The 17,484-nt window shown below is 44.5% G+C and overlaps 1 protein-coding gene across 8 annotated transcripts in view; it reads left to right on the forward strand.

Moving 5' to 3' along the window:
- CNKSR3 (CNKSR family member 3) overlaps positions 1-17,484 on the forward strand; it is a 169,243-nt gene that overhangs the window by 24,576 nt on the left and 127,183 nt on the right. For 4 of the 8 annotated variants that reach the window (XM_059940959.1, XM_059940957.1, XM_059940961.1 and 1 more), the window contains exon 1: positions 14,631-15,332. The exons of 2 other annotated variants lie outside the window; for them this stretch is intronic. The gene's annotated coding sequence lies outside the window, so the exon portion shown is untranslated. Of the gene's footprint in view, positions 1-13,940; positions 14,033-14,630; positions 15,333-15,949; positions 16,095-17,484 lie in introns of those variants that run through there. 2 more of the 8 variants (XM_059940955.1, XM_059940962.1) reach the window with 2 other exon arrangements.

The following is a 17,484-nucleotide window of genomic DNA, read 5'->3' on the forward strand; positions in this document are numbered from 1 at the left end:
AAGCAATCTACAGATTCGATGCAATCCCTATCAAACTACCAATGGCATTTTTCACACAACTAGAACAAAAAATTTCACAATTTGTATGGAAACACAAAAGACCCCGAATAGCCAAAGCAATCTTGAGAAAGAAAAACGGAGCTGGAGTATCCGGCTCCCTGACTTCAGACTATACTACAAATTTACAGTAATCAAGACAGGATGGTACTGGCACAAAAACAGAAATATAGATCAATGGATAGAAAGCCCAGAGATAAACCTACACACATATGGTCACCTTATTTTTGATAAAGGAGGTAAGAATATACAATGGAGAAAAGACAGCCTCTTCAATAAGTGGTGCTGCGAAAACTGGAAAGCTACATGTAAAAGAATGAAATTAGAACACTCCCTAACACCATACACAAAAATAAACTCAAAATGGATTAAAGACCTAAATGTAAGGCCAGACACTATAAAACTCTTAGAGGAAAACATAGGCAGAACACTCTTTGACATAAATCACAGCAAGGTCCTTTTTGACCCACCTCCTAGAGAAATGGAAATAAAAACAAAAATAAACAAAGTGGACCTAATGAAACTTCAAAGCTTTTGCACAGCAAAGGAAACCATAAACAAGATGTAAAGACACCCCTCAGAATGGGAGAAAATATTTACAGATGAAGCAAATGACAAGGATTAATCTCCAAAATTTACAAGCAGCTCATGCAGCTCAGTATCAAAAAAACAAACAACCCAATCCAACAATGAGCAAAAGACCTAAACAGACATTTCTCCAAAGAAGATATACAGATTGCCAACAAACACATGAAAGAATGCTCAACATCACGAATCATTAGAGAAATGCAAATCAAAACTACAATGAGGTATCACCTCACACTAGTCAGAATGGGCATCATCAAAAAATCTACAAACAATAAATGCTGGAGAGGGTGTGGAGAAAGGGGAACCCTCTTGCACTGTTGGTGGGAATGTAAATTGATACAGCCACTATGGAGAACAGTATGGAGGTTCTTTAAAAAATTAAAAATAGAACTACCATGCGACCCAGTAATCCCACTATTGGGCATATACCTTGAGAAAACCATAATTCAAAAAGAGTCATGTACCACAATGTTCATTGCAGCTCTATTTGCAATAGCCAGGACATGGAAGCAACTTAAGTGTCCATCGACAGATGAATGGATAAAGAAGATGTGGCACATATATACAATGGAATATTACTCAGCCATAAAAAGAAACAAAATTGAGTTATTTGTAGTGAGGTGGATGGACCGAGAGTCTGTCATACAGAGTGAAGTAAGTCAGAAAGAGAAAAACAAATACCGTATGCTAACACATATATATGGAATCTAAAAAAAAAAAAAAAAAAGGTTCTGAAGAACCTAGGGGCAGGACAGGAATAAAGACACAGACATAGAAAATGGACTTGAGGACACAGGGAGGGGGAAGGGTAAGCTGGGACGAAGTGAGAGAGTGGCATGGATATATATACACTGCCAAATGTAAAATAGATAGCTAGTGGGAAGCAGCCGCATAGCACAGGGAGATCAGCTTGGTGCTTTGTGACCACGTAGAGGCGTGGGAGGGAGACGCTAGAGGGAGGAGATATGGGGATATATGTATACATATAGCTGATTCACTTTGTTATAAAGCAGAAACTAACACACCATTGTAAAGCAATTATACTCCAATAAAGATGTTAAAAAAAAAAAATAGCGGATTTCACTTGTTAGTCCAAAATATAAAGGCCAGGTCTAGGCAAACAAAGCCCAGAACAAGAAAAGACTATCATCATACTTCTCACCTAGGAGTTCCGCAGAAATGAGACATCTCAATGGAAAGTTAATACTCTGATTAGTTAAAATTTTCTGAAATGCACATCCCTCAAAGGACCTGAGCTCGTTTTAAGAAGAGCATCCAGCGTTACAACATCGCTAAAGCACTGAGGGCTCTCTCCTAACAACGGGCTAGCCTCTTATCACTAACAGACACTTTTTTGGGAAACTCTGGGGGCATTGTCCCTTGGACCACACCACGGTGTGTCCTCTGCTCATTAGCGTGAGCGTTCCCCTGAGGATACGGTCGTGGATGTCCGTGGACACGTGTGCCGGCCGGTCCCTGCTGCGGAGTTACCTGCTTGCCCCCAGGCCTGCTATGCTCTCTAGTAAACTGTCTCTCGGTGATGAAAACGCCAAAGACAGATGTTTCCTACCAAACACAGCATGCTGCAGAAAGTTCCACGAGAAATGTAAATAAGCAGATTTTGAAACAATATTCAGTTTCTGAAAGGTTTCTCCAGATTAATAGCCTCTCGTTATTGAAACCAGAGTAGGAAAGAAGAACAAGTGTTGTAGCAAATGTTCTGATTTAGAAATTTCCCCCACTTATTGCAGATTGAGAACAAGAGATGACATAAAACAACAAAAGCAGCCAATTGAAAGACTACCCAAATACTGAGGCAGTGATTACAAGACGCTTTAGGAAGAAGCCTGTGAATATTCTTAATTATTATCGGGTCTCTAAGACTTTGTGTACTTTTACTGAACTTGACAGTGAACAAGAAGCTGATTGTTTGAGATATAGAACTCTCTTGACAAAGTTAACGTTGACTTTTTTTCCCTCTTTAATAGGATACTTTTCTCCAAATTTGAAAACCATAACTCTCCCTCCCTCAACCCTCTGTTTGATTTTTTTTTTCCTGAAAAAATAATCCCCTAATACAAAGCCCATTAGTAAAGGCAAGAACAATAATAACTCTTTTAACATGTACTGAGTACCTGCCTTATGGGTTATTATGTCATTTAATGTACACACACACACCACTCTAAGATGAATATTATTACGTGCAGACTCAGGTTTGTACATGAGGAAAGTGAAGCCTGGAGGAGTTAAGTGACTTGCTCATGATCATCTGAATAATAAGTGGAAATGAGGAAAGTGGGATTCGAATCCTTGCAGACTTTTTCTAAACGACTCTACAACGTCTTCTGAAGGAGGAACCCCCAAATAACACTGCATAAGAAATCCCTTGTCCCTGTTTCTGACTTTTTTATCCTGTTGAAGTCTTGTTCAAATCAAAGGTAGCAATAGTCGGGAAGGTGGCAGGGAGAAGGCAATGGGAGACTGAGTTGGGACCGTGGAGGAGCTAGAGTTAGTATTCAGACAACTCTATTTGTTATTAATATTTTATGACAGTTATTCTGTCACCTTCTTCTGATCTCCTTCCCCTGCCCCGCCCCTCCGCCGCCCAAGTTGAACTTGGGCTGCTGGATTCTCCCAGGAAGGCAGGGTCCTTTAAATCAAGGGGCCTCTGGGGGTCTGCCTTACTGCCTGTATCCCACTAACCATCTATAGTTTGCTTGACTATGATTGTAATTGATAGAGCAAATCTTTTCTGTGTCTCTGCAAAATTCAGGATCGGTTATCTAGTTCCTAATCCAGAACTGGGTAGCTCTGTGTCTTAGGTCTGGGCAACCCCTCCCTTGATATCCTGCCCACCACGCCCGCTGTTGACTTAACCAGTCTTTCCTCACATGGCTGAGGTACCTAAACTCTCAGCAAACGGGAATCCCCTCAGGGTATACCATGTAGGTAATGCCAGGCCGTTCAGAACTGGGTAAATAAAATCACATTCTACAGCATTCTCTGTAAGTTGACTTGCTTGTTGCAGCCATGGTTGAAATATCTCTGAAGATTAGTGTTTTTTTGGTGTGGACTCTGAGGAAACCTACGCTTGGGGCTTAGTGTGTGTGTCTGCAACAGGATGAGAGAATCAGTGTCAACAGACATTTAATAGAAAGCAGCCATCAATACTGTCCAAGTATCCCTTTTACCTTAAAATTGTTAGAATTAGAGGTGAGAATTTTTTTACTGAGCAGGTCCCACTTATTTCTCCCCCCCTTTCTTTCCTCTTACATATCATATCCTTGTCCACTTAAAATGATAATTCACACTTCTAATACTGTGTCGTTGATAGATCACATTCACAGACATTATCTTACGGCTCCTTGACCTCACCCTGTGAGCCAGGCTGGCTGGATTATACCCATTTAACAAGGGAGGAAACTCAAGGTCAGAGATCTTATGCTCACATTAAGCTCACATCTGTGGCGAATTGCCTCTGGCAGGAAGCCAGGTCATGTGAGTCTCTCTCAGTTCATTTCCACTAGACTCGGGGGCCAGCTGGCCTGTTTAGTGCTGGGTTTGGGGGATTCTGTTTTGTTTCTTGGGGCATGAGGTTTTGGCCCACAAAGTAAGAATGGAGTATCAGCCAGTCATAAAAACACAAACCAAAAAATAAATATCACTTTCCAGGATGTTAGGAGAGCAAATGTTCCATGCCACACAGAATAATAGTGTGTCCAACCCTATTTGGCACTTTGACGGAAACGTATTTTACAATGATACCATCATCCGTCTCGTGACATTCAAACTGACCAGTGATGCATTCAGACCACTCCAGATGTTATTCTTCTAGTGGGCCATTTCCCCTCATTGTATGCACAAAATGGTTACTAAAACACAAAGCTATCCCTGTAGATTTCTGGTACCTGATTGAAATTTTCCTGGATGCTCTTCTACTTCCTGGCAGCAATTTAATTGATGCAGAAGTAGGAACTGAACTTGCCTTCTGGTTTTGACATGTCCTCAAATTACAAGATGTTTCCCCCCAAAACCTAACAGCTGGCATATACAGAAAGATCTGAAAAAAAATCATTCAATAAAGTTTATTGGAAAAGCTGCCCACCCCAAAATGCTATTTTGACGGCTGTTTAAAACACAGGCAGCTAAAGTGAACCCACTCAAGCACCCTCAATTTTATATCTTTAAATTGATGTATTGAATTGCCTCGCCTGATTTCATTTATTGTTTGAGTTCATATTTTGGAACCTAAGTATTTGTCTTCGTATGTGTCTATTACAAACACAAAAGTCTATAGAAATGCTAACTTGTGCTTTTCTTAGGAGTTAACGATAGATTTTTTAAAAGATTTTGAATTATAATTTCTTTTCTCAAACATTCATTAATCCACCCGCTCATCCATGATCCATGTTTGAACTTGGTGTATACACTTTGCTTCTTGGTATTGCTCAGGACTTCAGGTGCATGGGAAGTCTTTTATTTTTATTTTTTGTTTTGGCCGCACCACGCAGCACGTGGGATCTTAGTTCCCTGACCAAGGATTGAACCCATGTCCCCTGCAGTGGAAACGTGGAGTCTTAACCACTGGACCACCACGGAATTCTCTATTTTTGTTTTTTAAATATAACAGCTTTATAGATATATAATTTAAATACCATACAATTCACTTGTTTACAGTATAAAATTCAATGGTTTTTAGTATGTTTACAGAGTTGTGTGACCATAACCACAATAAATTTTAGAGTATTTCATCACCCTCAAAAGAAACCTCACACTCATTAGTAGTGCATGGACAATCTTTTGTATATGATTACAGCCCTGTAAATTCTGCTTAAACCCAGAAGATTAATACATGTGTTTATCTCTGCTTTTTCTCAAAGCCCCACTAAAATAATAATAAAGAATAAATTTCTTTTAAAAGCTTAAAACCACAGATAGAAAGAAGAGAGGAGGTAACAGCAAGTGATTCTAAGTGATTTTGGAAACTGAACTGTGAATGGACAAGTTGTAACTGACTCAGACTAAAAGAGAGAACACTGAAAGCTAAGCACCTGCCAGGGGTGGCAGGTGGCAGCCAATCAGCAACAAGCTAATTCTCACTGCAGGACCCCAGAAAGGCTCAGAAATTTGAGGCATCTGCAACCTGAAAGCAGAGGTGCTAAATGCAGCTGCAGTTAGACTCTGATTATTGGGAAGCTGGTTGAAACACTTTTAAAGGAAGAGGTAATGTTTCAGTTTGAGGCTGAAGACACCATGAAGGAAAAAAAAAAACAGTGTCCCCCCTCGAAAGCAGTCAGGCAGGAGAAATGCCCTCTTATTCGAGGGAAGGTCAGCTTTTTTGTTCTATGCAGGCCTTCAACTGATTGGGTGATATCCACCCACATTAGGGAGGGCAATCTGCTTTACTCAGTCTACCCATTTAAATGTTAATCACATCCCAAAACACCCTCAAGAAATACCCAGAATAATGTTTGACCAAATATCTGGGCACCCCATGGCCCAGCCAAGTTGACATATAAAATTAACCATCACAGTCACCCTATCTGGAAGTCCAGCAACACTCAGAACTTTCGAGCAGCATTTGAGTGTTTTATGCCCAAATATGAACAGAGAGCCCGGGATGGCCAGGCATCTGAGGACAGCCTCTAAGATGCAGGAGCGATCCCAAATAAAGACAACTTGGAAGAAAACAGAAGGAAACATCAAAAACAAACAAACCACTCACTATTAGTTAATATACTCAGAGAGGATGACAGACAAAGTTCTTATAAAAAAAAATGAGAAAGCTTAAAAAAGTAACAGTCAGAGAACAAGAAAGAGCCTAATGGATATTAAAATGAAGATGGCAAAACTAAAAAATTAAATAGAAGGTAAGAAAAATGAAGTTGAGCAAACTCTTCCCAAAAATAGAGGAAAAAAAAGACACTGGGATAGAAAACAGGAGAAAAAAATAAAAAGAAAGAAAGAAAAGTAAATTAGAGGATCAATCAATAGTTGTACTGACTATTGAGAAAATAGCAAACACAAGGGATGGGCTGGGAATGGAAGGAGGAGTGGGAATTATTTAGAAAACCAAGAGGCCTGTCAAGGGCTCAGAAGTAAATGCAGGGAAACATGTGACCCAAGCCAGAAGAGAGTATCTCCAGGATACAAATAGGACCAAGAGAAGAAGATGGCTTTCCCTATGAAGTCGGCAGGATGTGAGTTCAGTGTTTCTGGTGGTTGTTGTTGGTGGTTGTTTCTGTTTCTCTTAACATTTGGAGAAAGCCACCTGCTTCATCCAGGGCAGAGATAAGAGATGGGGAGAGAGAGAGAGAGAGAGAGAGACAGAGAGAGAGAGAGAGAGGGGGGAGAGAGAAAGAGAGAGAATCCAGTGTTAGAACCTCTTGTTTTAGCCATTTGTGAGACCAGACTCACCCTCCAGTCTTTCTCCTCGAGGATGATGGGAAACAATCAATTCTTTTGCCAGTAAGGTTTTGAGAATTTTGTTTCCACCACTTTCAGCACGGCGGGCATAGGTGGTCTTGACCCACAGGCTCCCGGTGCTCGTCGCCTTTCTAGCCACCCTCACCCCCACTCACGCATGCACGTGCACGTGCCTACACACGTCATCTGCAAACTGCAGTTCACAAGAAAGAACTTCATCTCATCACTCATGAAAGCAAATATTCTTATATGCTTATCCCATTGCAGGCTCTGTGCTGAGCACCATAGGTACAGCGAATGAGAGTCAGTCCCTGTTATTTAAGGAGCTTTCTGCCAAAAGGCAGAAAGACATGCAATTTCATGTGGTCGATCCCTGAAGCACAGAGCGCTAAAGGAAGACGTAGGAGGAACGTCCAGCCCGGCTTGGGGGCAGAGACAGTTCTCAGGAGGATGTTATATCAGAGTTGAGTCTTACTGAATAAATAAGGTTGCCTGGGGGACAGGAAGAGGAGGGGGAGGGTCTTTGGGAATTCACAAGCAGTTCAGTGTGCCCAGAGCGAGAGGTGAACTTGGGGAGGTCAGCAGGAGCTAGGTCATGACGGAATAAACAACTACAAACATCAGTGCAGGGAAGCTAGTAAATAAGGGAATCGGAAAAGGACAAAACCACTCTCCTTACCTGTTTCCCTAGTACCTGGCTGCAGTTTGTTGTGGTGAATATGTGAACTGGATATGACTTTTGGCTTTAAACTTGTCTCAATATTTCAAAATGCCTTTTCTCCACATCTGACAATTTGAGTTCTTGGGTCAGTTCCACGATTGCTGCTTGCCGGGTTGCAGCTAGACCCTGAGCGCAGGAGAATGCAGGGAGTTTGGGTGAATTGAGGGAAACTCCTGCCCTCCTCCCGATTCCCTCTGAAGGATCCGGATGGTGGTGCCACTTTCCAGGATACCCCATTCGGCTATGCCAGGTGTGGTCAAGGTGCTGTCTTCCAAGGAGCAATAGAGTGATGGGGGCAAGCTCATGAAACCCGGTCAGCCCCTGGAACACACTCACGGCCGGCCACCCAGGGGCCCGTCCATTGCTAACCTACCAGCCTATAGACACTTTCTTCCACAGGGTCCTGAAAGTTCTCATGGGGCACGAAGATGTAAATTTCCAGACAGTTATTTAGATGGCTGATAATCTGCTTTACATATTGGTAATTGTTTTCTCCCTCACATTAAAACCTGCTTTTAAATGCGGGGAATGTGTTTTATTTACCCGTCCTCTATAGAACCATTACATGGTAGTAAAACAGAAAGCACTTCAATCAGAGCAATACACCCAAGATTTTACTCTGATTTGCTAACGCTATACATGGTCAGAATATTTGTAGAGCTTTTTTTGCCCACATGAGAGAAAGACAAATAGAAAAAAACCTTTCTCTTCACCAGAAAATAGGTAGTGAGAGTTATAAGGACAGTTGCCAATTTACATCCCAGAAGAAATTTCATAAGGATACTTGTCCCCTCTCTTCTGCCAGGAAAACCCTTTTGGTGCTGTGCCTGGCCTAGGATGGAATGGGTTTCCCAGGGCTTCCGACTGTAGCTGAAGAATTCAGGAGTGTTAGATGTCCTGTTACCAAAACGCTAACTCCTCATTTCAGCCTGTTCAGATGGGCGACCTCTGACCCCTCTGACTTCTCACCCTCACGGTAACAAAACGGAGTTCATGCTTGCTTGCCGTGGGTGTTACTGGGCTCCAGGATTACACATTAATCCAGACTATGTAATTACCTTGAAACTTAGTTCTCTTAATTGTGCTGAGGTATCTAAGGAATTCGACAGTGCTGGTGCTAAGGTTGGCATTTGTTTATACCAACAACATACATCATTAAGCAGCTTACGGTGGCATAAATTTAAGGCATTAGAAATGTCATAGTTTAAAAGTGAAACCATATCACCGAGCGTATCTTAACACAGGTGCAAAACTGTGACTTTCTATAATGAGTAAAGGACTCATTCCCCTGGGCTAGGTCATGGTTAAGTTGAACACAGAAATGACATCATCCTGACTTGGGGCGCTTGGCCACATGTGTAGTGTACGTTGCATCCTTAATAAAGGGGGGAGTTATCTTGTGTCTTTCACTACGAGAAGAAAAGACATCAGGTTTAAAGCAAATTAAGTGCAAATCATTTTCAAAGTCTTAAAACTGGGTTTCTGGGGCTTCCCTGGTGGCGCAGTGGTTGAGAATCCGCCTGCCAATGCAGGGGACACGGGTTCGAGCCCTGGTCTGGGAAGATCCCACATGCCGCGGAGCGACTGGGCCCGTGAGCCACAACTACTGAGCCTGCGCGTCTGGAGCCCGTGCTCCGCAACAAGAGAGGCCGCGATAGTGAGAGGCCCGCGCGCCGCGATGAAGAGTGGCCCCCGCTCGCCGCAACTAGAGAAAGTCCTCACACAGAAACGAAGACCCAACACAGCCAAAAATAAATAAATAAATAAATAAATAAAATTAAAAAAAAAAAAAAGCATTGGCCTCATCAAATACTAATTCTTAAAAAAAAAAACAAAACAAAACTGGGCTTCCTACCATTGGACTCAAAGAAGCAGTATGTGAAGTGGTTCAGGGAAAATCTGAAGTTGCCCACCTTTCCCCATTCTTTACCTGCCAGTGATACTCCAGACACCACTAAATGGGAGATTCTATGACCAAGAGGCGTGCTGAGCCGAGGACCCTAACGTCTCTGCAGAGAGAGTCGCCATGGCAATACGATACCAGTGGGGAGGGTCTAGAGATACGTGTGTGGCTGTAGGTTCAACGTTGAGCCTCCGTGGATCACAAACAAAACAGTCTCATTTTTTCCAGTGTGCGTTTTGCTCAGGAAGGAAAAGGCACGGGGCCGGGACAGAAACTTGAAGGGCAGGTGGAACCCTGGGCCTTATCCTGGTTCACTTTTAACTGTCTCTATGACTTTACACATAAAATGGAAGCATTTTGGAAGTGGCAAAATATACATAGATTTGCAACTTTTAAAAATAAATTGTGTGGGATAGGGGAACAATGAGTGGTTTGGGCAGCAGAGAGGTCAGGTCTGAATCTTGGCTCTGGGACTGAATTTCTGAATTGTCCAAGCAAGTTACCCTTGGAATCTCTCAGGGATTCCACTCCCTCCCTCTTAAGTAAAAGTGGCTACCTCATAGAGTTTCCTGTGAATTAATACCATCATATCTGTTGTGCAACCAGGTCATTGCCTAAAAAAGAGGAGGTATGCAGTAAACAGTAAGAATTCTTATTATCTGTAAAATGGGCAGGTTGGGTAACATGATCTCTAGGGTCTTTGTTATCAGCAACTCCTTTGTCCCATAGTAATACCTTCCTTACTTCAGACTTTGCAAGAACAACATCTTCCCCACTGCTTTGGAAACTCCTTCCAATCTCCATGAATTGGTACCATCTTTTATTCAGCTGTTCAGTCAAACAGAAGGTCCTTCTTCCATCTAATTAGTATCCCTCAGATCCATTCATTTTTCCCCATATCCACTGCCACAGAGAACTACTGTTTAGATAATTATCTCTCTCACTCTTTTTTTTTTTTTTTTTTTGCTTTCCTCATCATCTCCATTAATCCTGTCCCTTGCTACCTAATATCCTAGCATCACATACTGTTAGAAGCCATCTTGGTGTATGAGCTGTGAAATTTCATTTAGAAATCTAAGTTTCTCTTCTGACTTTTCATCCACTTATGAGAGTATTAAATTTCCTGTTTGTTTTACTTTGAGAACTGTCTTAAAACTTAGACAATTATCTCTTGCATGAATTGTTGCAATTGCCTTTTTAAAAAAAATTGAAGTATGTATATATAATATATACATGTATTCTTTTTCAGATTCTTTTGCATTACAGTTTATTACGAGATATTGAATGTAGCTCTCTGTAATTTACAGTAGCACCTTGTTGTTTATCTAATATTTTATATATAGTAGTTTGTATCTGCTAATCCCAAACTCCTAATTTATCCCTCCCCGACTTTCCCTTTTGGTAACCGTAAGTTTGTTTTCCATGTCTGTGAGTCTGTTTCCGTTTCATTAATGAGTTCATTTGTATCACTTTTTTAGATTCCACATATTTGATGTCATACGGTATTTGTCTTTCTGTCTGACTTCCTTCACTTAGTATGATAATCTCTAGGTCCATCCATGTTGCTGCAAATGGCACTATTTCATTCTTTTTTATGGCTGAGTAATATTCCCTTGTATATGTGTACCACATCTTCTTTATCCATTCATCTGTCTGTTGATGGACACTTAGGTTGCTTCCACGTCTTGGCTATTGTAAACAGTGCTGCTATGAACATAGAGGTGCGCGTATCTTTTCAAACTAGAGTTTTCTCAGGATATATGCCCAGGAGTGGGATTGCTAGATCATATGGCAGTTGCCTTTTAACTGGCTTCCTGCCTTCCAAACTTGTACTTCCTACTTTATCAATGCGTAACCATGAATGCACTCCAGGTGTGTTCATCCCCTCAGCCCTCGTGGAAGGGCCTGGGGCCACCTCTTTCTATTCCCTCACGGTGTCTTACAATATTAACATTTTCCATGAGTGTCATGGGTGCAAAATCAGGGAAGACCTAGCATCTAATCCACTCTCTACACTGCAGCCAAAGGGACCATTTGAAAGAAAATACAATCATGTTTATAAGTCAGTGGCTCTTCATGTTACCTTTAGGATCAATCAAAATTCCTTTAGCCTGCTTGATTAAGTTCACTTCATCAGCTTTAATTTATAACAGACTTGCCAGGCTATCTTGAGAAAATATTTTCCAAATTCTTCTAATTCCTTTTTTAGCATACCCACAACTAAGCTTGGAGAGGAGAGCTTACAGAATTTTCCCGCAGTGTAGAGGAGAGACTCCTGCCCTCAACCGTAGATGAAGTCAGAAAGAGAAGGACAGGATTGTGGCGAAGTGCAAGAAAAGTCCACATGTTCGTCTTCTGGCCCTGGGGAGGGTGGGGAGGCGAAGGGAGACTGAGAGTGTTTGTACGAAGAGGGAGGCGAGCCAGACATCCGTCCTGAGTCTCTGAGAGGGTGGGGACCCGTTAAACCAGTGGGTTACACGGAGGGCAAGTTGGGGAGGTATCGCCACAGCCACCCTGGGGTGCGGCCTTGGAAAAATACAGCAGCGTGGATACTTTCTGAGGTTCAGCCTCAGTTTCTGTGTGACCACGAAGCTAAGTCAGCCTGGGGCCTGTTGAGGCATGGCGAGGCGACCTGCGGCAGGGCTCGGAGCCCAGGGCACTTGGGTCAAGGAAGAGAGCCGGCCGGAGCCCAGGTGAGGTGGGGGGCAGCCACGGGGCCCTTCTGGTCCTGACCAAGCCCAGAGGACCCGATTGCAGGTCCCACAAACACCTAGGATGCCAAGGAACGCTGGATGACTCTGTGTGGTCTGAGAGCCGTAGCATCTCCCCCAAACCTCAGACACATCCACCCCCATACTTCTGTTCCTGTACACCCATAAACACTTCAAGAAAGACACAGAAGATGAGCAAGCTTCTTAAGCATTTTTCCAGAGAGACTTGGCATTCCCTACGTGTGCTATTTCAACTACTAGACTGAGCTACGCTTTTAACAGATGTGAACTTACCCTCGTTTGTTTTTCTATTAAGTAGACTTAAGAAGAAGACCAACCTAAAGAAATCACACTGTCCTGCGCATCTCCGTTGGAATGTGTGAAACATCCCACTCACTGCTGTTATTTGTAAACTCGAAGAAGTGTGGAATAAAGTAGAATATAAAATGCTCACTTCCCTTTCCCGTTCCCCCCCTTTCTCCTGCTTCAAGTGTTTTGCAAAGTCAGTAGAGAACAGGGGGCAATGTTTTGAGGCTCCAGTTTTGGGCGACTGATTGCACGAAGCTACTGCAAACACATGAGACTGGAGTGGATTAGGAACAGGGAATGTGATTACGACGGCATTTCAGACAAGTTTAACTTGATGTAATTAGGCAAGATCAACAAGATGTATTTTGGAAGTTGGGGGTATCTACTTGGAGCTTAAGCAAGAGATTGGGTCAGGAGGTACAGATTGGAGAGTCTTCAATAGATGAGTGATATGTGAAGCTATGGGGCTGGATAAGGTCTCCTTTGGTGAATATTAAGAAGGACATGTATGGATGGCAGAGGAAAAGGCCAGTAAAAAAGACTGAGAAAGAAGAATATTGTTCGTAAAGTGGCCAACTGGGAAAAAGCTAGACAATGTCGTGGAAGGCAAAGGAGAAAGAGTTTCAGGAAAGCGTCTGTGATAATATGGGTCAAATTAGTGAATTAATTATTAATTCATTCAGCAGCAATTAAGCACTCATCCTGGGCCCGGTGTGGAATTAGGCTCTGGAGATACAAAGATGAAAAGACAAAAGCTGCCAAGTCATTGGCAGCATGTGAGTTTGGAAGAGGCCACTGGATTTTGCCACCAGGAAGGCACAGTGTATGTAGTTTTAATAAAGTGATGGGATTAGAGGTAAAGCTGCAGCAGCTGAGGTGGGGCTGAAGAGGCGGAGACTCTTTCAAGGCAATTTGGGATGAAATGCAGGAAGGCAATGGGGCTCCCTGGACTGCATGTTGGGAAGAAGAGTGTTTTAGGGAGAGTAACAAGACAATGTGTGTAAACTGAGGGGAATACGCCAATGGACTCAGTATGTTCTTTCAGCAAATATTTACGGAATAGCTCGTCTGTCTCAGACACTGTTATTGCAGGAGGGCGTGCGAAACAGTGACTAAAACGCTGTCCTCAGGGGCCCCAATCTAGTCGGGGAGACAGACATAAATCTGAACGTACATAAACATTTTCAGACGGTGGCAAATGTTATAAACAACTTACAAGGCGGGTGAAGCGAGGGAGGGGCCCTTGTGCAGAGGCCGGGACCCCTGGCGGGGACGCTGAGACCTGAGTGAGCGGAGGGGCAGCGCCCGGTCACCCAGGTGAGCCGTCGGGGGCGGGGGGCGGGGAGGGGGTGGGGATGAGCGGGGGGGGGGGCGGGGGGCGGGGGCCGGGGAGGGGGTGGGGATGAGCGGGGGGGGGGGGCCGGGGGGGGTGGGGATGAGCGGGGGGGGGGCGGGGGGGCGGGGGCCGGGGAGGGGGTGGGGATGAGCGGGGGGGGGGGCCGGGGGGGCGGGGGCCGGGGAGGGGGTGGGGATGAGCGGGGGGGGGCCGGGGTGGGGTGGGGATGAGCAGGGCGGGGGGGTGGGGATGAGCGGGAGGGGGGCCGGGGAGGGGGTGGGGATGAGCGGGAGGGGCCGGGGAGGGGGTGGGGATGAGCGGGGGGGGGCGGGGGGCGGGGAGGGGGTGGGGATGAGCGGGGGGCGGGGGGCGGGGAGGGGGTGGGGATGAGCGGGGGGGGCGGGGAGGGGGTGGGGATGAGCGGGGCGGGGGGGTGGGGATGAGCGGGAGGGGGGGCGGGGAGGGGGTGGGGATGAGCGGGGGCGGCGGGGGGGGGGGGTGGGGGAGGGACCGCCCAGGGCTGCGCGGCTGCAGGAGGGGAGGCTGGCATCCCAAGCAGCGTCAGCTCGCGCGGGGCGAAGCGTTCGGCTTCTGTGTTTTAATCGCGCTGGGAAACTACTGGAGGTTTTAAACGGGGGCTTGATGTTTTCTCTTGAGGCACCTTGGCTATTAACGGAGAGAGTCTGTTGGGACAAGAGACACGGCAGGGAGGACCGTCAGGAGGCCTGGGTGGTGGGTGAGGCCGGAGGGCTGGGCCTGGACCAGGCCTAGGCGTTTGGCACCGAGGATGTTGCCAAGTGGTGGCACGTAGGACATTTTTGGAACGTAATGCCATCCAGAGACCCGGGAAAGTCGGTGGTGTGGTTCAGTCCCAACCCACAGGCCTGAGAACCAGGGGCCTGCTGGTTTAAGGCCGGGAGGCCGAAGGCTGGAGAACCAGCGGTGCCGATGTGCCAGGGCAGCAGAGGATGGACGTCCCGCTCCAGAAGAAAAGAGTGAGGACTGGCCCTTGCTTCCGCTTTCCCGTTCCAGGCGGGCCCCCAAGAGACTGATGGTGCCGCCCTCACGGGGCATGTGGAGCTCTTGACTCGTCACTCAGGTTCAAACGCTGATGGAGAAACAGCCTCACAGACGGGCCCAGAAATACCAGCTATTTGGGCATCCCTCAGTCCAGTCAAGCTGGCACATAAAGTTGATCATCCCAGGGGTTAACGGAAAGACTGGATTAGAAAAAAGGGAAGTCGCAGGAGGATGGAGTAATTGATAAGCTCCCCAGAAGAGGTGAGAGGCACGGGTGTGTGTGCACAGGTGTGTGTGCGTGTGTGTGTAAGATTTGATAGGGATGCTTCGTTTTATCTTTTATTTTTTTAATATTTATTTATTTGGCTGCGTCGGGTCTTAATTGCGGCACATGGGATCTTTGTTGCGGCATGAGGGGTCCTTCGTTGTGGCGCACGGCTCTTTGTTGAGGCACTCAGGCTCCAGAGCACGCGGGCTCAGTACTTGGGGTGCAAGGGCTCTCTAGTTGTGGCTCACGGGCTCTAGAGCGCTCGGGCTCCGTAGTTGCCCCTGACCAGGGATTGAACCAGCGTCCGGCGGATTCTTAGCCACTGGACAACCAGGGAAGTCCCCGTTTTATTTTATCTTATTTTTTAATGTTTTCCCAGTTTTTTGAGGCATAATTGACAAATACAATGGTAAGGTACGTAAAGTGTACAACGTGCTGATTTGATACATGTATACATCGTGAAGATTCTCCCCCATCCCCTCCAGGGACTTACATCCATCACCTCACATATTTACTTTTTTTTTTTTTCTGGTGAGAACATTTAGTTCTACTCTCAGCAAATTTCAATTATACAACACAGTGTTATCAACTCTGGGTTGCTTCTTTTTAGACACAGAGGAGGAACACATAAATGAAGAAACTCTGATGAATTCCTGAACCTCTCTGAGCCTTTTCTGTAAAGCAGAGCATTATCCTTGGGATTAAATTGGCTCACACGTGCTAAGGGCCTGGCGTAATGCCTGTCACCGTAGCAGGTAGGTAGCCAGTAGGCTGTACACATGGGGAGAGAGAGAAAGACTTTGAAATAGAGGCCGAGGGAGCTGAAGGGATTCTTACCTTATGAGCTGTATTGTCTTGGAGAACTACTTGAGGAGCTTCTCTGAGAGCAAGGGCCTGGGGGTAGGAGCAGGATGGGTCCAGGAAGAGAGTGATAACATTTAGAAAGCTGCCTGGGGGGAGGTTGAGGGGGGTTGGGAACTCCTAAGACTTCTAAGGTTTTTGTTACTCTGTAGTTCAGTGATATTCCCCCCCAACCCCCGAAGTATTTTTTTAAGCAAACGGTTTTATCCAAAACTGAAGTCTCTTTGTACTGTGCCCAAGAACAACAGAAGTCATATTACAATGATAAGACTTGACAGGAAAATAGTACCCAAGAGAGCTGTCCTGGTATATGCTTGGGAGGGGGTCTCCCTACCCATCGCCCACCTTGACCTGAGTCTGGTCCAGCCTGAAGACTCTTACCTTGAAAAGGGACCTTACCTTGGAAAGGATGGCATTGGTGATGGTGATGGTGGCTATGTCAGTTTACTTCTAGGTCCAATCCGTATGTGGGGTTCCTTTACTCAGAGCTATGGGATTTGGTTACATCCAGTAAGAGATTGAGGAATAGGCATTGATGTACAATGTTTTGATACACAATTTATATGGCACAACATCCAATGAGGGTATATTTTGATGGATTTAAATACCCAGCTCATTCTCTTTTTTCCATTTAAAAACATATATACGTATATATTATTTTTGGCTGCACCATGCGGCTTGCGGGATCCTAGTTCCCCGACCAGGGATCGAACCTGGGCCCTTGGCAGTGAAAGCGCCAAGTCCTAACCACCGGACTGCCAGAAAATTCCCTAAAAACATATTTTGAAAGCATATAATATGCATATAATCCTCCTATCCTAAAAAATTACTTAAAATTTGTGCTATTTTTCTTTGCAAGTAGTTTTCCTTGCTCAACAAATACAAGTAATATTGCCATTAAAATATTGTGCTTTTATTTTTTTAACGTCCACTATCTTTGAAGTCATTAGATGAATTAAACTTCTTTTGTATGTCTTGTTTTCTTTATATAGTAAATAAAATGTACAAGTATTTTCATGTAGCTATTAATAAAAGAAGTTAATTTAATCCTTTGTGATACTGATGTCACAATGTTTTTTTTTCTATAAATTGCCGTTGCTTGTTTTAATGAAACAACCTGTGAAATTTCCTGAAGTACTGTTATTTTTCCTTCTCTTCCTTTTTCTCACATACTTTCAAATTTAATTTGGAAGTTTGCAACATCTTTATTTTGGTATCTAACTGTTAAGGGCCTTATCCTTAGAAAAGCTTTCTTACAGAGAAATTAAAAATCCAGAATAAATT

This window comes from Balaenoptera ricei, chromosome 12 (genome assembly GCF_028023285.1).
Source record: "Balaenoptera ricei isolate mBalRic1 chromosome 12, mBalRic1.hap2, whole genome shotgun sequence".
NCBI classification, from domain to species: Eukaryota; Metazoa; Chordata; class Mammalia; order Artiodactyla; family Balaenopteridae; genus Balaenoptera; species Balaenoptera ricei.